A 24,380-nucleotide genomic window follows, 5' to 3' on the forward strand; every position below is an offset into this window, starting at 1 on the left:
GGTATTATTCATTCCACTTGGTCTAAGTTATAACTTTGTCAAACTAGCAGTAACTTTAATGATAAGTTACTAAAAATATGACCTGAATAGTGCATACTATAGTATTTTAATTTCTAAGAAATATTATAAATCTGGATCCGCATGCCTTAAGGGCTGATTCTGAGGCCAGAGTGCTGTTAGGACATTTGCCATTCTATGGGTCTGCTGTGTATCTCACTTCCCATGTTGGACCATTCTCTCCCTTTTTTATTCTATCAGCTAGTATTTGCAGACACTATTCTTGTTTATGTGATCCCTTTGGTTCTTAGTCCTATCATTACGATCAATTGTGAACAGAAATTGATCACCGGGACTAGTGAGATGGCATTGGTACATGCCACCTTGATGGGATTGAATTCGAATCCCCTGGTATGTTTCTAACTCTACCGTTTGAGGTAAGTCAGCTTGAGCATGTCCCGAATTGCACATCTCTTCCCTCTCTTATTCCCACTCTTATATTTAACAGTGATCACTTTTCAGTTAAGTTTCAGCACTTAAGAAGAATTGTGTATTGATTACAGTATTCAACCAAAAGAATTAAGTAGAACAAACAAAAAAATACTAAGAGGGATAACATATTAAGCTGCTCATCAACAGTCAGGGTGAGGGATGATCAAGTCACCGTTTCTCATAGTGTTCATTTCACTTTAGCAGGTTTCCTTTTTGGTGCTCAGTTAGTTGTCACCTATCAAGGAGAACAAGTGGTATTTGTCCCTTTGGGATTGGCTTATTTCACTCAACATAATGTTTTCCAAATTCCTAACAGGGATCACTTTTCAGTTAAAATTGAAACACCTAAGAATAATTGTGTGTTAATTACAGAGTTCAACCAATGGTACTAGAACAAAAAAAAATACTAAAATGGATAAAGTATTACATTGTACATCAACCATCAGGACAAGAGCTGATCAAGTCACTGTTTCTCACAGTGTCCAATTCACTTCAACAAGTTTCCCCTTTGGTGCTCAGTTAGTTGTCGCCAATCAGGGAGAACATATGATATTTGTCCCTTTGGGACTGGCTTAATTCACTCAGCATGATGTTTTCCAAATTCTTCCATCTTGTTGCAAATGACTGGGTTTTGTTGTTTTTGACTGCTGTATAGTATTCTATAGAGTACATGTCCCATAATTTCTTTATCCAGTCTACTGTTGATGGGCATTTGGGTTGGTTCCAGGTCTTAGCTATTGTGAATTGAGCTGCAATAAACATTAAGGTGCAGACTGCTTTTTTGTTTGCCAATTTAATTTCCTTTGGGTAAATTCCAAGGAGTGCGATGGCTGGGTTGAATGGTAGGGTTATCTTCAGGTTTCTGAGGAATCTCCAGACTGACTTCCATAGTGGCTTAACCAGTTTGCATTCCCACCAACAGTGGGTTAGTGTCCCTTTTTCCCCACATCCTCACCAGCATCTATTGTTGGTAGATTTCTGAATGTGAGCCATTCTAACTGGGGTGAGGTGGAACCTCATTGTGGTTTTGATTTGCATTTCCCTGATTGCTAGTGATCTTGAACATTTTTTCATGTGTCTGTTGGCCATTTGAAGTATTTTAGGCATGGAAAGCCAAGACACTCTGGGGAAAAAAAAAAAACCTAAATGAAAGATCTCCACGAGTGAGATCCCAGTGGAAAGAATGGGTCATCAAAGAAGGAGGTACCTTTCTCTGAAGGGAGGAGAGAACTTCCACTTTGACTACGACCTTGTCTAAATAAGATCAATGTCTGCGAACTCAAAAGGCTTCTATAGCCTTGGCAGCTCATGACAAGAGCCTAGGGTGATTACTGATGCCATAAACAAGAGTGTCAATTTGTTCAGTCAACAACAGGAGTCACTGTGCACTTACTCCTCATGTAGGACCTTTGTCCTTAGTGTGCTATACATTGAAATTTAATGCTATAACTAGTACTCAAACAGTATTTTTCACTTTATGTTTCTGTGTGGGAGCAAACTGTTGAAATCTTTACTTAATGTATGCTAAACTGATCTTCTGTATATAAAGAGAATCAAAAATGAATCTTGATGTGAATGGAAGGGGAGAGGGAGTGGATAAGGGGAGGGTTGCGGGTTGGAGGGACGTTATGGGGGGAAGCCATTGTAATCAATATTCTGTACTTTGGAAATTTATATTCATTAAATAAAAGTTAAAAAATAAAAAAAAATTATAAGTCCTTTAGTGCCAAAAATACAAAAAAAAAAAAAAAATACATGGGAGAGTGTGTGTATATGTTTTCCTAAATTTTAAAACATGTTTTAGTGTGGCAGATGTAGGTTAAATAGGTGTGGAAGGAGAGTGGGGACAGGGGTCACTAAGAAGCTGTGGCAGACCCTGGTGAGGGTTGGCCATGGCCAGTATGGACACAGTGGTAGAGAGCATGAAGGGTCTCAAGGGTCCAGGAAGTAAAATGGCCAGGGACAGGTGACTACCTTGACAAGAATGAGTCCTGTATTCAGTCACTCTCTGAACAGAGATTGAAGGCCATCCATTCTGCCAGGGACTGCAGGAGGATAAAAAGACAGAGGCAAGGCATCAACAGCATAGCTACTTGTGACAACAATAAGACGAAATAAGCTTAAAGGACAAAACCAGTCCTGAATAAAAAGGAAAAAGCCATAAGTAAACTTTAGCTTAAAACACACTGGATTGAAAAACCAGTAAAATCGAAAAATGCTAGAAAATAAATTTAATGAGTTGAACAGTGTACTTAAAATGTTAGAACAATAAAAGTAGCCAAGATAAAATAAACAGTAAGATCACATCATAAGAGACAGATAATGCAAAGAAAACTACAGTTAAAAAAGGCAAGAGTAAATAATATTAGCTAATGGGACATATTAAAAAGATGAAACACTACAATAAAATCATTCAGGAAATGGAAACTTTCTGCTAAAAGCATGTTCTAACCAAGGGGGAATACTAGAAATGTTCCAATACAAAAGGCAGCACAGAGGTGAACCGCCCAGGCCACCTGGTCAGCTTCACCTCCTATCACCACCGTGAAGCACTGAGGCTAGCCAGTACTTGGCTGGTCCCCAATCTGCCACATTTTCTTTTATGCACACTGCCAGAGGGAAGTAGTGATTATGAGACACAATTTATAGGATGTCCTCACAAAAATGCCCTTCAGGGGCAGGTTTTTACTCTAGCTACTAAGACAACCACATTCCGTATTGGAGGGCCTACCTCAATAGCCAGCTGTGCCTCCTCACACCAGTTCCCTGCAATACAGACCCCAGGAAGTAGCTGCAATGGCTCAAGTACCTGGGTCCCTGCACCCACATGGGAGCCTTGGACTGAGTTCGGAGCTCTAGCCCAGCCATTGTGGACATCTGGATAGTGAGCCAGCAAATGGGAGATCTCTCCCCAAATCCCTCCCAAATAAAAATAATGAATAAAGTTTTAATCTTCTTTATACATACATCTCTCCTCCAAGCTTCCCACTCACAGCAGCTTCCCCAACATTCTCCTCTCATCTGCCCCACCTGCTATGTGATCCATTCCCAAGCCCACCAGCTCTCTGGCTTCTGATGGGAGACTTTTCTGGCCCTACACATCCCTATGGGAGACATAGCACAGCCTAAGCCTCTGAATGTTCATCTTTACAGATAGGGCCCCCTGCACTGAATAAGGCAAAGTCTCCACCTCCTTGCACATCCAGGCTTCCCTCCAGAATGGGCTCTTGGAGCAACAAGCACCGCGGCCCTTCCTAAGGTGTCCCTGAGCCCAGCACACAGTTGGTGCTCAGTTAACACCCACAGAAGGCCAAGACATTTAAGAGAAAGATTGGTAACCTGTAAGCTGAGATGGACTCAATCATCCAACACAGCTGAATGCCACAGCGAAGGGTTCCAGCTCCACACTTGTCTGAACACAGTCGCTGAAGCTGCTATCTTTCACATGGGCACCTTCAGATCCTCCCACAAGGAAGCAACACAGGTAGCTGCACCAAGGGTCCACAGCAACAAGGCAAGGAGGTAGTTGGGGTGGGGAGGGGCTGTTGCGTGATCTCAATGAGAGATGATTTCCAGGCAAGGGATGAAGACAGGTTGCATGCATAGAGGGAAGTCACAGCTAACTAGGGGGATGCGAACAGGATCGGAACTAACCCAGAGCTAATGTGCTGAGAGAAAACTCCAGCCCCCATCCAATGTGCCCCTTCTCCTCCAGTTCCCAGCAGAAAGCCAGCCACAGAGTCTGGCCAGCAGCTTTTTACCCAGTGTGGAGCAAGATCCCAAAATGCAAGCAATGAAACGACAGTAGCTACTGGAAAACCACAAGGTAGGGTGCTCATCTTGTAGCCAGATCACGTCTTCCTTTATATGCAGAAGCCCACAGTTGGGCTTTGAGCATACCTTCCAGCGTCCGGCAACACCATGGGCAGCCACTGCATTTGCAATTTGGACAACCATATGCGTGAGAAGCCATCACACTCTATTCTGAGTGAACACAGTGATTCCAGCTGCCTCTTCCATAAGGTACTTCCCAGGAACCTTAAATAGACAACGACAGTTTGCAGCATTACACTGCTTAGCAAGGATTTGAACTCTTGTATGAGTTGGCTTTCAGTTCTTGCAGCCATTTGGATTATGTAAATCATTACACATACTTATTACTACCAGGGCAATTTCAGGATATTTTTATTTTTCAATTTCAGAGAGAGCAGGAACTTTTTTAGTGTAAACTTTAGAGAAGCCTTGAGGGGTGAGTCTTAATGCATTCAGGCTGCTATAATAGAATACCTAGGAGTGGGTGCCTTTTAAATAACAGAAATCCATTTTGGGGGCTAGTGCTATGGAGTAGTAGGCTAGGCCTCCTCCTGCAGCGCCAGCATCCCATAAGGCACCAGTTCATGTCCTGGCTGGCTACTCTTCTTCTGATCCAGCTCTCTGCTAATGGCCTGGGAAAGCAGCAGGAGGATAGCCCAAGTGCTTGGGCCCCTGCACCCACGTCAGAGACCCAGAAGAAGCTCCTGGCTCTTGGCTTCAGATGGGTCAAGCTCTGGCTATTGAGGCTATTTGGAGTGTAGCCCAGCAGATGGAAGACCTTTCTCTCTGTCTCTCCCTCTGTCTGTAACTCTACCTCTTAAATAAAGAAATAAAATCTTTAAGACTTTTGGACTGGCATTCCAAAATGGCAGAATAGGAAGGGAGCTTACTGCTCTAGTCTAGGGGAAGGTAGGTTAAAAAAAAAAAGAGTTAAGGAGAGAGTTAGGGAGAAAACTGCAGAGGAAACTCCACAGAAAATAGATGGGCACTATGGACCTACATGGAGGGTGTGGATGCCCACCACTCAGGACCCCAGCAGCTGAGCCCCCCAGCACCAGTTTTGCATAGTGAGGTGAGACCAGACTGCAGTATCTCAAGCTGCTGCCAATAAAGCGTGGAAAGAGCCTGGCATGAGTCTAGCTTAGAGCCCTGTGGGGGACAGCATACCTACCAACCTAGAGGGAACAAAGGGGACAGGTTTCACTTTCCCCTAGCCACCCACCACCAGTGGTCCTATAACTAACTGAGAGGGGGCAGGTGCCATTCTGGATATACATAACAGCTGAAGCAGCTTGTGTCCACAACAATCAGCTGAAAGGAGATGCCTCAGTGTAAATAGGAGAATTGACAGGGGGCGGGTGCTCATGATTGTGGGAGACTTGTGTGCTGGGATTGTGAAAACACTGTAGCTGCATGAGAGGGCACAGGGAGTGGCTAGGTCTATGGGCAATCACTGTGGGCAGCTCCACGTGCTGAGGCTCACTGGTTGCTTGGTGAGTCACTGCGGTGGGATTCATGTTCACACTGAAGACTGCATAGATCCATTGTGTGGTTCTTGTAGCAGCATGGATGGATACTGTACTCACTGGGGCTAGCACCCATGCATTGGTCTCCTTGGAGGAGAGGAGGTGAGCATGAGACTACACCAACAGATTTGATTAATCCTCCCTTCTGATTAAAAGAAAAAGAGGAGATTTACCACCCCCAACGTGGGTGTCACCTAGGATATTTCCCTCACACTAGAGCACTGAACAGAACTCCTTGGCATCAGCCAGCACATGCTTCTGAGTACACACTGAAAGAGCAGACACCCCACTAAGCCACAGAGGCATAGTTCAAAGACAAAAGCTACCAAGGAGGGGAAAAAAAAGTATCTACAAATGCCAAATAATAAAGGCAGCAATTCAAGAAAAAACAATAACTCCAATTCTTCTCAAGTTACTACAAACAATTGAAATGGAGGGAATCCTCCAAAACTCCTTCTATGAAGCCAGCATCATCTTAATTCTTAAATCAGAAAAAGATACAACAGAGAAAGAGAACTACAGGCTAATTTCCCTGATGAACATAGACGCAAAAATCCTCAACAAAACACTAGCCAGTCAAATCCAATGACTCATCAGAAAGATTATTCACCCAGACCAAGTGGGATTTATCCCTGGTATGCAAGGATGGTTCAACATTGACAAATTATTCAATGTGATACATCACATTAACATGCTAAAGAATGGAAACCATATGATCATCTCAATAGATGCAGAGAAAGAATTTCATAAAATACAACATCCTTTCTTCATGATAACATTAAGCAAATTGGGTATAGAATGACCATTCCTCAACACAATCAAGGCAATTTATGACAGACTCATGTCCAGTGTCCTACAGAATGGAGCAAAGTTGGAAGCATTACCCCTAAGATCTGGAACCAGACAAAGATGCCCATTCTCACCATTACTATTCAATATAGTCCTGGAAGTTTTAGCCAGAACCATTAGAAAAAGAAATCAAAGGGATACAAGTTGGGATGGAGGAAGTCAAACTGTTCCTATTTGCAGAAGATATGATTCTATATATAGGGCATCCAAAAGACACCATCCACTAAGAGACTACTGGAACTCATAAAGGAGTTTGGTAAAGTGGCAGGATATAAAGTCAACACACAAAAATCAATAGCTTTTGTATACACAGAAAATGCCACAGCTGAGAAAGAATTTCTATAATCAGTCACACTCAATAGCTACCAAAAAAATCAAATACCTTGCAATAAAGTAACCAAGGACATCAAAGACTTCTATGATGAGAATTACAAAACACTGAATAAAGAAATAGAAAAAGACACAAAAAAATGGAAAAATCTTCCATGTTCATGGATTGGAAGAATCAGTAGCATCAAAATGTCCATACTACTGAAAGCAATTTACAAATTTGATGCAACACCTATCAAAATACCAAGGACATTCTTCTCAGATATAAAAAAATGCTGAAATTCTATGGAAACATAAGAGGCCCCCAAATACCTAAAGCAATCTTATACAACAAAAACAAATCTGGAGGCATCACAATACCAGTATTCAAGACATACTACAGGGCAGTTATAATCAAAACAGCCTGGTACTGGTACAAAAACAGATGGATAGACGAATAGAACAGAATAGAAACTCCAGAAATCAACCAATGCATCTATAACCAACTCATCTTTGACAAATGAGCTAAAATCAATACCATACTCTTTTAACAAATGGTGCTAGCAAAACTGGATCTCCGCATGCAGAAATATAGAAGCCAAGACCCCTACCTTTTACTTTAAACAAGAATCCACTCAAAATGGATCAAAGACCAAAATCCATGACTTGATATCATCAAATTATTAGAGAACATTGGGGAAACCCTACAGGATTTTTTGCCTATAGGCAAAGAGTTCTTGGAAAAGATCCTAGAGGTACAGCTATCAAAGCCAAACTTGACACAAGGGATTACATCAAATTGAGATGCTTCTGCACTGCAAAAGAAACAGCAAAGTGAAGAGTCAACCGACAGAATGGGAGAAATTACTTGCAAACTATGCAACTGGTAAAGGATTAATAACCAGGATATATAAAGAGATTAATAAACTCAACAACAAAACAAACAACCCAGTTAAGAAACGGGCAAAGGACTTAAACATTTTTCAAAAGAGGAAATCCAAATGGCCGACACATGAAAAAATGCTCAGAATCACTAGTCCTCAGGGAAATGCAAATCAAAACCACAATGAGTGTTATCCCACCCCTGTTAGAATGGCTTTCATACAGAAATCAACAAATAACACATCCTGGTGAGGATGTAGAGAAATAGGTACCCTTATCCACTGTTGGTGGGAACATAAGGTGGTACAGCCACTGTGGAAGACAGTATGGAGATACCTCAAAAATCTGAACATAGACTACCATATGACCCAGCCATCCCACTTGGGATTTTACCCAAGGGAAGTGAAATCAGCATATGAAAGAGTTATCTGCACCCCATGTTTATTGCAGCACAATTCACAATAGCTAAGGTATGGAATCAACCCAAATGCCTGTCAACTGAAGACTAGACAAAGAAATTATGAAATACATACACCATGGACTATTACACAATGTTTTTTTTTTTTTTTAAAAAAGTGAAATCCTGTCATTTGCAACAAAATGGATGAAACTGGAAAACATCATACTTAGTGACATTAGCCAGTCCCAAATGGACAAATACTAATGTTCTCCCTGATCTGTGAAAACTAATAGAACGCCTAAAAGGTAATCTATAGAAGTGAAATTGACACTTTGAGATGCGATAACTTTGAATAGCCTTTCAAAGTTATCTGTTGAGTGACAGTGTGTTTTTTTTTTCATGCTATTTGTTGAACTCTCTACTTAGTATAGAGTTACTCCCATGTGTACAAAGTTCAATGAAAACGGATCTTAGTAAAAAATAAGAATGAGAATAGGAGGGGGAGGAGAAAGAAGGGTGGAAGTGCAGATACAGTGAGAATAATCACTATTCTCCTAAAGTTGCATTTATGAAATATATGAAGTTTGTATATCTTAAATAAAATGACTGCAGGGGGAAAAGGGGTAGAAACTAATAGCTGAGCCTTTACTTTGTAGAATCAATTAAAAAAAGAAATAAACTATATTTCTCCATAAAAAATCTTTTAAAAAATAAAGAAATCTATTTCTCAGAGTTCTGAAGGCTGCAAAGGCCTAGCTCAAGGAGCAAGCAGATTCCATGGTTAGTGAAGGCCCATACCTTGGCTTGCATATGATCATTTTGTCACTGTGTCCTCACATGGTGGATGGCCAAGGAAACTCTCTGAGATCTCATTCATTAAGATATGAAAACGTGGCTGGCGTCGTGGCTCGATAAGCTAATCCTCCGCCTACGGCGCTGGCACCCCGGGTTCTAGTCCAGGTCAGGGCGCCGGATTCTGTCCCGGTTGCCCCTCTTCCAGGCCAGCTCTCTGCTATGGCCCACAAGTGCAGTGGAGGATGGCCCAAGTCCTTGGGCCCTGCACCTGCATGGGAGACCAGGAGAAGCACCTGGCTCCTGGCTCCAGATCAGCGCAATGTGCCGGCCGCGGCAGCCATTGGAGGGTGAACCAACAGCAAAAGGAAGACCTTTCTCTCTGTCTCTCTCTCTCTCTCTCACTGTCCACTCTGCCTGTCAAAAAAAAAAAAAAGATAAGAAAACGTTATTTGAGAGTTGCAGAGAGAGAACGCGTGTGCACAAGCATTCCCATCTCTACTAGTGCACTGCACAAATGCCCACAATGACTGAGGCTGAACCAGTTACAGTGGCAATTTAATTTTGAAGCAAGTTTTGAAGGGGATATTTGATACACAGTGCTGCTGAATGAAATTGAAAGGGACAATGAAAAATTAAGTTGTATTTGATAATATTCCTGAAGTCAAGCTTGTTTGACATGCAACAAAAACTAGGAATCATTGTTGCAGTCAATATAGTCCAAAATAAATTGTTTAAAGTTTTTTACCTGTAGATTTTATGTCTAGAAATTATCCTAAGATAATATGGATTTTACATAAACATTTAGCAAGTGTTAAATGCACCATTGTTTATACGGCAGATACTGTACCCAACACCCATTGCAGGCATCCTGTCTTATTTGTTATATAGCAAAGGTATAACAGTTAAATGTTCATTTTCACTACCTTCCTTGCATCTGGGATTGCTCACTTGACACTGTCCTGACCAATCAAAGAAACCCAAGTCTACGTATGCTTCCTTCTGCCTCCTTTCTTCCTGCAGCTACAGGACGCAGCTACAATGGCTAGAATTACAGCTCCCATCTTCAGCTCTTGAGCCAGTGGCCGAGGGAATTGCAGAGAATTCAACGTTAACAACATGAGTCACTGAACATGACAACCTTCATTCTCTTCAGATCTCATTAGATGAGAAAAGCAAACATCTTTTTGTTTCAGATACTTCAGTTGAGATTTCTGTCACTTAAAGCCAAATGCAATCCTAACCCATAGGACATGCACACCCACACAGTCATACATACACACACAAACCCACACACACTGCCAAAGAAAAGCAGAGTGTTTGTACCAAATTGTACTGGAGTGAGGTTGAAGATCATTCTTATTTTGTTCTCCTTGTTTCCTGTTGGTATTCTTTAATTTTCCAACAATAAAAATGTATTGCTTTGTGTTAAGACCAAAAAGTTACAAGAAGCGCTCTTTCATAGTAAGTCTCACTGAAATGTAGACCTGGCTCCTGGTTTTCAGAGTTTGTATCTGTGTTCTGTGTTATGACTGGTTCAGCACACACCTACTCTACACCCCATCTGTGATGAAGGAACCCAATTAAGACCAGATAAAATTCTACTAAGAAAATGCAGCACAAAGTGAAAAGAGGTAATTTCATTGGCAGGGAAGGGAAAAGATTCATCATATATTGAGTGAAATCTGAGAGATGTAGGGATTAAAAAGTGTTGAGCGAGAAAGGAAACGTATTAAGCATGGCTGAATCTCTCAGGCCTGTTGACTAAACAGCAACTGCCGAAGTTAGGGAAACTTCCAGCCAATTTTGGGCAGAACTCATGACTTCAGTTTTGGACAGCTGAGCTTCAGACTTAAAGTGGGATCCCAAGGGCCGATGAAATCATTCATTCAGCGAATCACTGAAGTAGCACATGCACAGAATTCTGCATATCACTAAGCTACAAACACAAATATTCTGTGACACTTGATGCACTTAACATCCTGCAGTCTAGAGAGAGAGAGAGAAAAGGTAAACACCACAGGGAAGCAGGACATAAAAAAGAGCCATCATTTACAGTAAGGATGAACACTTAATTCGGAGCAGATGTCAAAGATTTCACAAAGATGATGAAGATTGAATCAAAGCCTAAAGGATCAAAGCAATAATTCAAGAGACACAGAGAGCATGGAACAGCTTTACAAGTTGAAGATACAAAGATGTGAATGGGAAGACATAGTCCAGCCTATGATAGCCTAAAGTTTGTAGATAGATGTGAAGGAAGTTAGCAGCAGGGGCCTGCTGAAGGAATAATGCCATCGCCAAGCCAATGGGTCCAAACTGTAGCCAGTGGGCAGCCACTGGTAAGATTCTTGGGGACTCCAGGTATGATCCTCATTTCAGGTGAAGAAGAGAACCCTGCTTGTGAAGATCTAACTGGAGACAAGATAACAGAGGTGGAGAATCCAGTTACAAGGCCATTGTAACCATTTACGTGCAAGATAAGAAGGCTTGAACTTGGAGAGACAAAAAATTATAGGACTTTTTGACTAAATGGGCAGAGGAGAACACTTTTGTTCAAAAAACAGTTGAAAATGCTTCAGCTTCCTAGTCTGGCTGCCCAAAAAATTTATGCATTTCAACCAATAAAATCTTGCATCCTTAATCCTGTCTTGGTGTCTGTTTATAGAAATCCCAGACTAATGCATGCTTTTTGAAGGAAGGGATCACATGTTAACCCAACCCCTAGTATCTAACAGACGTTCAGTAAATGAACATATACAGAAATGAGAGAATCAAAACAGAGACATTCTACTAAAGATTTCATCAAGTTAACTGGGAAAAAAAGAACACAGAAATCACAAAAGAAAACTTCTCTTCCTCATCTGACCCCTCAGTCTGCCCAGCTGCTTCTTCTGATTTATTAAAATCCATTTTCCAATCAGTTACTGTGGCAAAAAAACCGACACAGCTTTTATAACTGCTTAGTGCTTTGCCGACTCTCCCAGGCACCCTGGGCCTTGCAAAGCTCTTTACTACCATAGTAGTCCCCTGGCACCCCTCAGAGAAGCCCTGGTGTCCTATTGGAAGAAGAGCGATTTTACTCATGTGACAGAGGGACCAAACCCAGACACCACATCCCGAACCAGACACCTGTCACGTCCCAGCCTCCGCAGGACCAGGAGAACCCCTCCTATGGAACCACCCAACTGTTGCAGCATCTTTATCTCACTTCAAAAGCCAAACCAAATCTTCCACAGCAAGGAGTTTCTCCGACTTGGCAGATTTATGCTTGGCACGCCGAGGTCCAGGAACTCATTATGACACAGAAAGTCATTTGTTCAGGGAAACCACAAAAGCATAAATGAAAAGAGAAACCAATGAGCCACACGGCAACAAAGTATATAAAACAGCGGGGACCCTGTGAGCTCTAATGCCATTAGCAAAACAGGAGGTGATTAAAGGGGAGAAATAAACAGCTTTAATGCTCCTGTGTGGAATGGCTGCAGTCCTTCCCCAAGCTGCTGTGTGCGAAACTGAATTCACTTATTTCCAGCAAACTAGGCTGTTTTGTGTATGGGGGGGGGGGGGTTACACATACACAGATGGGGCCTGCTTAGATTATCATATTAAGTCCAGAACATGGCTTCATTTGTCACATGGCCTGGGTAGTTTCATCAAGGACAAAAACTGCAGGCTGAGGCCAGCGTTGCCACCAAGCCATGACCCATGATGTCACAGGCAGACCAGAAATGCTTCCCAACTTGGAAAATCAGTATACAAATCTCTGTGCTTTAAACATGGGGAGAACACATTTGGCACAGTAGTTCAGAGGACACCGCTTGGGATGCTGCATCCATACTGGGGTGCCTAAGTTTAAGTTCAGGCTCCAGTCTTTTTTTATCTTTTTTTTATATATTTTTTTTGACAGGCAGAGTGGACAGCGAGAGAGAGACAGAGAGAAAGGTCTTCCTTTTGCCGTTGGTTCACCCTCCAACTGCCGCCGCGGCTGGCGCGCTGCGGCCGGCGCACCTCACTGATTCGATGGCAGGAGCCAGGTACTTCTCCTGGTCTCCCATGGGGTGCAGGGCCCAAGCACTTGGGCCATCCTCCACTGCACTCCCTGGCCACAGCAGAGAGCTGGCCTGGAAGAGGAGCAACCGGGACAGGATCTGGCGCCCCAACCCAGACTAGAACCCGGTGTGCTGGCGCCGCAAGGCGGAGGATTAGCCTAGTGAGTCGCGGCGCCGGCCCAGGCTCCAGTCTTGATTTCAGTTTCCTGATACTGAAGCACTCCAAGAGTTAGCAGGTGATGGCTCAAATCGGGTCCCTGGGATTCACATCGGAGACCTAGGTTGAATTTCCAGCTCCCAGGTACAGGGGGAGTGAGCAGGTGGATGGGGGTAGGAGGTACTTTTCCTGCCTCTCAAACAATAAATACAATGTTGTAAAAAATAAATGTGGTGGGGCGGGCACTGTGGCATAGCAGGTTAAACCTGCCGCCTGCAGTGCCAGTATCCCATATGGGCACCAGTTTGTGTCCAAGCTGCTCCAATTCTGATCAGGCTCTCCTGGGAAAGCAGCAGAAGATGGCCCAACTCCTTGGGCCCCTGCATGCATGTGGGAAACCTGGAAGAAGCTCCTGGTCCTTGGCTTCAGATCAGCTCAGCTCTGGCCATTGCGGCCATGTCGTGAATGAACCAGCAGATGGAAGACCTCTCTGTCTCTCCCTATGTCTGTAACTCTACCTCTCAAATTAATAAATAAAAACTTTACAAAAAAAAAGAGTGCTTAAAACTCAACAAGAAAACAACCTGTTTAAAAAATGAGCCAAATATCTTAACAGATGCTTCACCAAATAGATTGTAAATAAGCCTGTAAAAAGGTATGTCATTTTTCATCAGGGAAATGCAAATTAAAACAATAAAATACCACTGCACACATATTAGAATGGCCAAAATCCAGAACATTGACTATGCAAATGTGAAGCAACAGGAATTCTCATTCATAGCTGGTGAGAAAGCAAAATTGTGCAATCATTTTGTAACACAGTTTGGAAGCTCCTACAAAACTGAACATGTAATCTAGCCACAGTGCTCTTATCCATGTACTCAAAGGAGTTGAAAATTACACCCAGAGAAAAATGTGCACATGGATATTTGCAGCAGCTTCATTCTTCTTAAAAATGTATCATTTGGCAAGCAGAGAGAAAGAGAGAGAAATAAAGCACCCTCCACTGGCTCACTCCCTGAATGCCCACAATGGCCACAGCTGGGTTAGGTTCTCAATCCCAGTCTCCCATCTGGGAACCATCACACTGCCCCTAAAGTCTGCATTAGCACAAAGCTAGAGTCAGGACCTAAAGCCAGGCCATGAATCCAGGCATCTTCACAGGTGCCTAAACCACCGGGCCAACTGCTCCCCGGCAGCTTTAGTCCTCTTTTAAATATTTATTTTTCATTTATTTGAAAGGCAGAATTACAGAGAAAGAGGTCTTCTACCCACTGGTTCACTCCCCCAAATGACCGCAACAGTCGGCTCTGTGCCAGGCCAAAGCCAGGAGCCCATAGCTTCTTCTGGGTCTCATATTTGAGTGCAGGAGTCCAAGCACTTGGGCCGTCTTCCTCTGCTTTCCCAGGGGCACCTGCAGGAAGCTGAACTGGAAGTGACACAGCCAGGTTTCAAACTAGTGCCCATATAGGATGCAGGAGGCAGCTTAACCTGTTATGCCTCAACAACAGCCTCTACAGCTTTATTTTTAATTGCCAAAACTTGCAAACAACCAAGTTATATTTCAGTGCATCAGAAGATAAATTATGATAGTTTACAGCTTCCTCACCTGCAAAACTGGGAGGCCTGGCAAATTAAATCACACCTTCCAGAAAGTCTCCTCCTGTCCATCAAGTTGTGACTTTGAGACAGTGAAGACTTGTCTGCCTTGTTTGGTCCCAAAGATGAAGGACATCAAGAGAGGCAGTGAGTCAAGAAAGATTGTCAAGTGCACAGGGACTGTGAGCTCGCGAAAAACCACTTAATCTTTCTGGACCTTTATTTTTCACCTGTAATATCAGAATAATATCTTCCCTATATCCTTGGTAGAATTCCGACAAAACAGATTAGAAATTGCTTTATAAAATCATCAGATCTTAATTATATTTCAATTAAAGTGATTGACAATAACTTAATAGAGGTCACAGTCTGTACTTAAGCATAATGGGGAAAAAGACTCGAAGTAAATACACCAAAATAGATAATTTTCTCTCCTTGGTGATGACAGTTATCTCTGAATTGTAAGATATAGGGGACTTTTTATTTCATTTCTTCTTTTTATATTTTTCATTTTAAAAACTCTGTATTTATTTGAAAGACAGAGATTGATTCCCCTTCAATGGTTGCAATAGCCAGGAGCCAGGAACTCCATCCTGGTCTCCCACTTGGGTGGCAGAAACATGAACCATCATCCGCTGCCTTCCCAGGTGCATTAGCAGGAAACTGGATTGGAAGTGGAGCAACCAGGACTGGTACTCACGGGATAGCAGCATGGCAAAGGCAGCTTAACCTGCTGCACCACAACACCAGACCCTTTCTGTACTTCTCAAACGTTTTACATTAGTGTAGTTAGCAGGAAAACAGCCGGCAACAGTGTGTGTCTCAATGAGATCCCACCTTCTTCCCTGGCCACACGAGCTGCCTCCTTTGCATTTTATCGCTCTGAGTGTTTCACTTGGAGGTTGAACGAAAAGAATAAAAGGTCAGCCTCAAATCAATCACTTTCTGCTGCAGAATCCCTCTGAAGGCACTGGGAAGAGACGACTGAAACCTTGTGGCTAGAATGAGGCAGAGGCAGGCTCTGCGCATCTCAGCAATCCAGGCTGCCCTGGCCCCCGGCCACCAAGATTCAACTCTCTCATGCTGCTTCACTCTGTCTGGGAATGCTGTTACGATGCTGCAGTAAAATTACTTGAAAGGGGGGGAAAGTCACAAATCCTTACTCAAAGAGGCACAAACCTAAAAATGTTGCACACATGTGATTTGGGGGTGGGGCGGGTACTGCATCTTGCAATGGCTAACTCTAGGTGTCAACTTAACAGGATTAAGAAATACCTAGAAACCTGGAAAAGCTGTACTTGGGCTGTGTCATGAGGGTGTTTCCGCAGGCACTTGGACCACATGAGTCCAAGTGGACTCCATGACAAAGACCTCAGCGTGGGTGAACACCACCTGACACACTACGGGCCCAGAGAGAACAAAATCAGAAAAAGCAAATGTGCCTGCTTCCGTGGGAGCTGGGACATTCTTTCTCACCCGGCCCTGGGCATCAACACTGCAGCGTCCCTGAACCTAGGACTCCACCATGACCCACACCAGCAGCCCCCGCAGTGCTCAGGCCTTGAGCTGAGGGTGACATCATCAGCTTTCCTAGTTCTGAGACTCTAAGACGTGGGCGGAGCCACGCTCCCAGATTCCAGGGTCTCAAGCCTGCCGGCAACCCATTGTGGGACTGCTCAGCCTCTCTAATCATGGAAGCCAATTCCTCTAACAAATCCACTCTCACACAAGACACCTTGAAACAGTTTATGGAGAAAATGGAAGAGGTAGGTTTGGGGGCTGGCATTGTGGTACAGTGGGTAGGGCCACCACCTGTGATGCCAGCATTCCATATGGGTGCTGATTCGAGTCCCAGCTGCTCCACTTCCAATCCCGCTCCCTGCTATCACGCCTGGGGAAGCAACAGTGCTTGGGTCCCTGCACCCATGTGAAACAGAGAATTGGGTCTTGGCTTCAGTCTGGCCCAGCCATGGCCATTGCAGCCATTTGGGGGAGTGAACCAGCAGATGCAAGATCACACTCTCCCCTCCTCTCTCCCTAATTTTGCCTTTCACATAAATAAAATAAAAATCTTAAAAAGAACTAAGTTTGGAGGCAAAATAAAAAAATATTTAATTCACAGATGGCTTTTTCATAGCACACACTTTTTCCCTGAAATTTTTGAAGACCTCTTGTATGTTTGAGTCTGTCTGTCTAGCAAATGCTAAGTAGTTCCCAGCCCCAACGCATCAGCAAAGTCTACCATCCTCTAATGGTGCTGAAAACATACATTGCCATCACAGAGCTAAGTATGTCTTCAGTCTCTACTACATGCTAAACAGAATATAATGAGTGGGGTAGATCCAGTTTCCCAGAACCTACCCCAGTGCCTGGACAGGTGGGAGGCTGCCCCACGACTGTTGCTGAGTGACTACGTGAGCATCTTGTGCCTGTGTGACTTCTCCTCAGGGCTGTCCCTGAAGGGGTTCCAATCCCCTGGTCATGTGAGCAAAGGGGTAGGTCACCAGCTGAGCAAACCACAACAACAGAAGTCATCTCTTTGCAACCAAACTAAAGATAAAACTGAGGGAGCAGGGTTGTGGCGTAGCAGGTAAAGCCACTGCCTGCAGTGCCGCCATCCCATATGGGTGCCAGTTCAAGTCCCAGCTGCTCCACTTCCAATCTGGCTCTCTGCTATGGCCTGGGAAAGCAGTAGAAGATGGCCTTTCTTGGGCCCCTGCACCCACGTGGGAGACCTGGAAGAAGCTCCTGGCTCCTGGCTTTGGATCAGTGCAGATCCAGCATGGCAGCCAACTGCAGAGTGAACAAGCAGATGGAAGACCTCTCTCTCTCTCTTTCTCTCTCTCCCCTCTGTGTAACTCTGACTTGCAAATAAATAAATCTTAAAAAAAAAAAAAAAGATAAAGCCGAGGAAGCAGTATCTCTGATGTTCACCCAGGCACCGGAGTATGGGATGATACCAAGAAAGCATCGCTCATTTTGCTGCAAAGTAATTTTTAAGCTCTCATATAGTGAAGCATTTAAGAATGAAATAGCCTGAAGTCTGGCACTGTTCTATCGGCATCTGAGAGAAAGCTGGGGGTCGAAGGCACAAGAGCTCAGTGAGACCAGCCACGTGCTGAGTGTTGTAGAAGCCGTGTGGTGGGAACAGGCGGGGACTCGGGCAGCTTCCACATTTGTCTGCACGTGGCAACCGGCCAGAGAGCTTCGGAAACACTGACACCTAAATCTACCCTGGGAGGCTGGGATTTCAGGTTCCAAGAGGGTGTGTTGGCTTTGGATTTTTTTTAAAGATATATTTATTTATGTAAATGGCAGAGATACAGAGAGAGGGGGAGGGCAGAGACAGAAAGAGAGCCATCTTCCATCTGCTTGTTCACTCCCCAAATAGCCACATGGGCAGGGCTAGGCCAGGAGCCTGGGACTCCATCTGGGCTCCCAAGTGGGTGGCAGGGGCCCAAGCACTCAGGGCATCTTTAGCTGCTCTCCCAGGTGCATTCGCAAGGAGCTGGATGGGAAGTAGAGCAGCCGAGGCTCGAACCAGCACTGATGGGATGCCAGTATCACAGGTGCTCCACTGCACCACAATGCCAGCCCCTGGAATTTTGTTGTTGAGTCTCCCAGGAATTCTTAGCATGTAGGAAGCACTGGGTCAACCAGCCTCCATACTGCTGAGGATTTTTAATAATGTGCAGACTAAGAATTCTATTTTAATGCAACAAGGACCAAAAACAGCTGGCTAAATCTAAGCAGAGGGTCAAGGGTGGAGAGGCGTGGAGCAGCCTCTGCCCCCTCCTCTGTCTGGGAAGGAAGGACCCCTGCAGGCCTTTTGCCAGCTGCTGTCTTCCTGTCTCTTGGTTCCTGACCCACAGGGGCTGTTAGATGGGGGCGGTCACAGCAACCCTCCATCCCCCACCAATGACATCACCCTCAAGCCCTGGAAAGGAGCGGGCACAGCATGTGGCAGTTCCCCCTGAATCACCAAGGGAGCCCTCTTTCCTCCCCCTCTCCCACCCCTCCCCACTCTCCCTCTGCTTTGCGCCTCCCCCAGGAGGGGGAGGCCGGCGCTTCCCGGCAGCCCACGGTTCCCTTTCATCACCCCTGGATGGATAGGCGTTTTTCACCTGTTCAGTTCCTGTGAGACCTGCACAGCCCTCTCACCCAGCTTCCCGCGGACCCCCATAGGCAGGCCCACCTCCCAGGACTCCGCTCTTATCTTAACAGAGTGTCTCAATAGCAGGTTTCACATACTCAGCTGTGCTGATGATGGGGATGTGATTTCCCTTCATGGAAACACTATTATTAGAGAGCGGCAGGCTCCCCGGCTCCTAACAAAGGTTCCTGTTATTTGGGGGGAAATGGCACTTCACAGAGGGAGTTGCATGTGGTTCTCTAGAAGGAGCCAAGCATGGCTGACAATCAAAACCCTGCACGCACGCTAACTTGAGCCAGCCTCCCGGACATGCACTGAGCCCCTTGTCATGGCCAGAGCTGCACTCTTGATGTGAGAACCCCAAAATCAAACAATACCCAGCAGAGGAAACCCCAACTTGACACCCACAGCCCCTTCCTTGTCAGCAGCCTGGGAGGCCATCTGAGCCGTAGAGAGGCAAAGGGAAACTACACGTACCTGGTTCTGGACACTTTGTAGCAGATCCCATGCCCAGAAGGGCAGAGACTGAGAGTCAGCAAGAGCTGGGTGTGCAACAGGGTATGGTGAGGACTGCGGCCCAAGCCCTGGAGAAGGCAATCACTGCATAGCCTCAGCTTGTGGCTTGCATGTAAACTTGGCTCAGGGCAGCCAAATCCATTTCTTATCCAAAGTAGCTGGGTTCCTGGAATTCCCAGTGAACTCTCTCCATTTCTACATGATGGTTTAAAAAAAAAAAAAAGTCCATTTTTATGGCAAACGCTCTACACTGTCGACCACAGTGTGGGCTGGGCCCCCTAGACCTTCAGCTCAGCTTGATGTGTCAGTTCTTTCCACACCTTCCCTGAACATCTGTAAGCCCCGGCCCTCCCTGCCTTTCCTCTGCTGCCCCCCGCTTAGCTAGTCCCAGGCCCCCGGGCACCCAGACCAACTTCTGTGTCTGCTAGGGAACTGAACACATCCCTCAATACACCTGCCTCCTGCCTTGCGAGGGACAAGGCCTCACTGTCTCGGCATCCTCAGAATCTTGCTGGTGCCTGGCACACGGATCTCAAATGCTTATGTGTTGCAGGAATGAAGAAATGAATGAACAAATCAATGAATGCACATCTCAGTTACTCCTCATGCCACCCTGTGAGGTTGCTATTTCAATCCCTACCAGTGCAGAGGAGGGAACCAAGTCCTAGGAGGAAGAGGGACTGCCCAGGAGGGGCTGGGCTGGAATTCCCAGCTACGTCTTCCCCAAGCCCACACTCTGTGGGCTGCCTCCTATCAAGTCACTGGTCCCCTTATCATCTCAGGAGCCCAGGATCACATGCCAACATTTTGTGCCTATTGAAAGCTGGCCCTGGCTAGAGACAGAAAGAGCAGGTTCAAAGAATTTCGTCCCAACACACCAGCAGCCCACGCTCTGAGTTATTTTCTGTTGCAGCCAGTGTCTGCTTGTGGGGATGGCAGTGGGTCAGGAAATCTGTTTTTAAAGGCCTATCCAAGAGGTGGTACGTCTTAAAATCAAAAGTTTGCAAACACAAAGTAGCACCTTATTCAATTTTTGAACTCTTTAATGATTTGAAAGAAAGCATCACAAACACACTACTCTCACTCAGAAAAAGCCAAACTGCTCTTCAGCATCAGTCCTCAAAGCAGGTGCAGCACTCCCACCCCCGCCTCTCTCTGAAGCTGCCGTCAGTGCCACCAGGGACGGTGCCCCAGCCGCTGGCTCGGAGCTGCGGTGGCCCAGCCTGCTCAGGCCCTCCCTCTGAGAACAAACGCAGTCTGCCCCCAGGAGACTGACCGCTGGTGTCACACCATCCTCCAGGCACCCCCAACCTTGCAGAACAGCAAAGTCCACTTCTGTTCCGTGCTGCTAGAGCCCTTGGCTGCCCAAATCCAAGTGCCTGGCCTGCCACCTTGTGGTCTCTATTGGTAATGCACGTGGTGCATTACCGGCTCCAGCTGCCCACTTGAGTAGGGGCCCTAGACAGAGGAGAGGAGTCTCACTTGGAAAATTGAACAGAGGCCATCAGGGGATCTGGGCGCGTTTTTCTCCGAATACTGAAGGCTGTCCATCAGGGATAGTGCACATTTTAAATGGCTCAAATCCAAACTACAGCTGCATCTTTAAAATAATGTGGCCCAGGTGTTCTTAGCCTTTGTGGGGGTGGCAGGATCTCCCAGGGAGTTTTCTCTTTTTGTAATTGTACGTTTCCCACTCACTGCAATCTGTTTGTTCAAAATCTACACCACTCACCTGTATTTTTAAGTATTTTTAATATTTTTATTAACATAAAAAGAACAGATTTCATAGGTAAATTCTAATAAGCTAACCACACTTCCCTCCCTCAATCCCCCTCCTTCCTATCTTTTTTCTTTAATCTTTACAAAGACATGATTTCAATCCACTCTATAATCTCAGGCTTAACATTCAACAAGAGCAGGAAGACCACAGTTCCACAGGAGGATAAATGAGGGTTACAAATGACTATCACGTCACAAGGTGCTCATTCCCTTCCTATAGTTTTTTCATATTTGGCTACATAACAAAGTATTACCACAACTATTTCCAAGTGTCCAGTCCAAAAAAAGACAGGAAGGAAGGGGACTGAGGGAGGGAAGTATGGTTATCTTATTAGAATGTATCCATGAAATCTGTTCTCTTTATATTAACAAAAATGTTTAAAAATACAGGGGAGTATTAAGTGTATTCACGTCATCAGAGCTCCAGACACTGCTCATCTTGAATCAGACTGCTAGGACCTACTCCCCACCCACCCCTTTCCTCGGACGTACGGGCTGCTGACTGCTCTAGGTAGCTGATACAGTCATCTAGGATGTTTTTGTGACTGACATCTTTGACTTCACATAATATCCTAGAAGCCCATTCATGCTGGGACAGGATTTCCTGCCTGCTTCTGGCTTAGCCATCACTCACTGTGTGCCAGCGCCACGTTTTGCATACCCCTTCGCCATAGACCAGCACTTGGGGTTGCCGTCACGTCTTGGCTGGTCTGGATCCTTCTGCCGTGACTGGGACATTCTCCTTCAATGCCTTGGTACACACCCCCAGAAGTGAGATGGCTGCACCCTGTGGTCAATTTTTTTGGTATTTTTGGGTTCAGTAGGCTCCAGGTGACACCGACATGCAGCTGAGCCACTGGTGTTGTCACACCCCCTTCATCCCCAGACGGGGAAGCCAGGGTGGGGGGCAGTACCTCCACTCCTCTACTCAGGAGCTCCCAGCTCCTGAGATGATAGCAGTGAGCTGAGGCCCACCCTGCTCAACAGCCCTGACTTCACAGCCAACCGACTGTCACCTCGGCTGCAGGCTCTGCAACCCACCACACTGCACCACCATTGCACCCCCTATGATGCGAGCAACAGCCTTGGTCTTCGCTGAGCTCTGCGGAGGTTGCTTGCCCACACATAGCAATGCCTAAAGACCTGTAATTGCTGCAGGTGAGCTCCTGAGTGTGAACTGCAAACTGCAGGCAGGGGAAGGGAAGTCAAAAAGACAACCAAGCAAACAGGCGGGTTAGTATTTCATCAGGAAAGATCACGTCCATCTACACCAACTGGGAGAGAATAGAAGAGCTGCTTTGCCTGAAGCGTTTGCCCTCCTTACTGGCACTGTTGTCTTCTCAAGTCTTAGTCAGCGGAAGGAAGACCTGCAAGGAATTGTGAAAACCTCAACGCTTCAGAGCGTCATAGCCTTGGCCTTTTATCTTGCCCCATTCACCTCATCACAGAAACTACCAAATCCTTTGGTGAATGCAACTTCACTTTTTTAATGGAAGGTAAAGAAGGGCTCTCAGTAGAGTGTTGCTGCCCGCAGCACTCGGATCTCTCTCTGAATTGCTTCTGCCCCCACAGGAGGCAGCCATTGTGGGATTTACTAAGCCAGGTGCCTGCCCCACCTCGTGGAAGCTGAAGGAGTTTGAGGAGATTCTTTCTGCTCTGTCCTTCCTCTCATTAACTTGGTGCAAGGCAGGCACATGACCTTGACTCAGCCAACTGAGCACTTGCTCCCCACAGATGTTGGATCTCAATGGTGACCCAGGGACTGGCAAGACATGAGAGTCTGTTGATTCCCATGGGGCCCTAGAGAGACCAGCATGCAGAACCTGCCGTGAACACCTCCTGCCACAATGCGGCGCCCACCTGCCACAGGCCTGGTTTTTCAGCTATCTCCTCCACCTATGAGCAACCCCACAGCCTTCTGAACAGATGGTTAGAACCTTTTGGCCAAAGGTGCTCCCCGTTAGCTACTTATAACTAAGGCACTCACTCAGATACAGTGAACATCCAGGAAGCACAGATTTCAGGAAGCACCCAGGATCTGTTAAGAGTGCTTATCTTTTGCTATCCAAAGACTCAACGGCAAAAAGGGAAGGAATGCAGAAGCAGGAACTCCAGGATGGCACACAGGCGCCAGAACTTAACACCAGCCATGCTCCTCCTCTCTGCCGCACCATCTTTAATACGCACTTCCATCCACCTGGGAGATCAAAGGTCTCCAATGATCACAAGGTGGTCACCGTGACTCTAGCTGCCCCAGCTGTGTTCCAGGCAGGCAGGAGGGAGAAGGGGAAAGGCAAAGGTCTTCCGCTAGCTGGAGAGTCCGCCTGAAAGCACCTGGCAGCAAGTAACTTCTACTCAGCCTTGCTGACAGCCTTATCCTCAAGGAAAATTATCAAATACAGTTTAGCTTTGTTTTAAGCAGACATCTTGAAAAAATGCTGATCTGATGTCTTCTGAACAAAAAAAGTGAGTTAATGCACATGTTATTTAGCCAGATTTAGCCATTCCACAGCACACACATTTTTAAAACATAGTATGCGATAAGTACACTTTTTATATCAAATATTTGTTATTAAAAATAAGAAATCAAAGTTGAATAAACTGTCAGGCTCAAATATATAGAAATCTTACCCTAAGAAAGGAGAAAATGGATATTGGGTAGACCACTAATCATCTTTCACACAGTTTTCTTCCCAACCATTAAAAGATATTCTGGGGACATTTGTCCATTTTTCTTCTTGTGTTCTCCCCAAACTTTTTCTGCCAAGACTTTATGAAAATATCTCCTGGTCTAAACACTGATTATGAAGAAATTGACAGGAGACTTTCAATTTCCATAAACCTGACTGGAAAACATGGTTCCACCATGTCTTTATGTAATGTATGCCTATGGAAACAACACTCCATTCTTCAGAACCTTAATTTCCTAAAATGGAAAACCTGACTCACACAAGGCAATCTGGCCCAGGTAACAATTTGGAGCCCATCTAGGTCAAAGATGATAGGAAAGTACCACCTTCAATATCTGAAGTGTCCCACTATCCCGCAATGAGCAGCCAAGTTA

General features: G+C 45.2%; 1 long non-coding RNA gene across 11 annotated transcripts in view; it reads right to left on the minus strand.

Annotated features, from left to right (window-relative positions):
• Positions 1-23,509, minus strand: part of LOC149127453 (uncharacterized) — a 65,583-nt gene extending 42,074 nt beyond the window's left edge. For 7 of the 11 annotated variants that reach the window (XR_016231587.1, XR_016231582.1, XR_016231580.1 and 4 more), the window contains exon 1: positions 23,304-23,509. This is a non-coding gene — a long non-coding RNA (uncharacterized LOC149127453). Of the gene's footprint in view, positions 1-2,463; positions 2,535-4,389; positions 4,528-19,498; positions 19,733-23,303 lie in introns of all 11 variants that reach the window. The other 4 variants (XR_016231585.1, XR_016231588.1, XR_016231589.1 and 1 more) reach the window with 4 other exon arrangements.
• Positions 23,510-24,380: the final 871 nt, after the last annotated feature.

The sequence above is a fragment of the Oryctolagus cuniculus genome, chromosome 3 (genome assembly GCF_051225735.1).
Source record: "Oryctolagus cuniculus isolate XC-2025 breed Fujian yellow rabbit chromosome 3, ASM5122573v1, whole genome shotgun sequence".
Taxonomy (NCBI): domain Eukaryota; kingdom Metazoa; phylum Chordata; class Mammalia; order Lagomorpha; family Leporidae; genus Oryctolagus; species Oryctolagus cuniculus.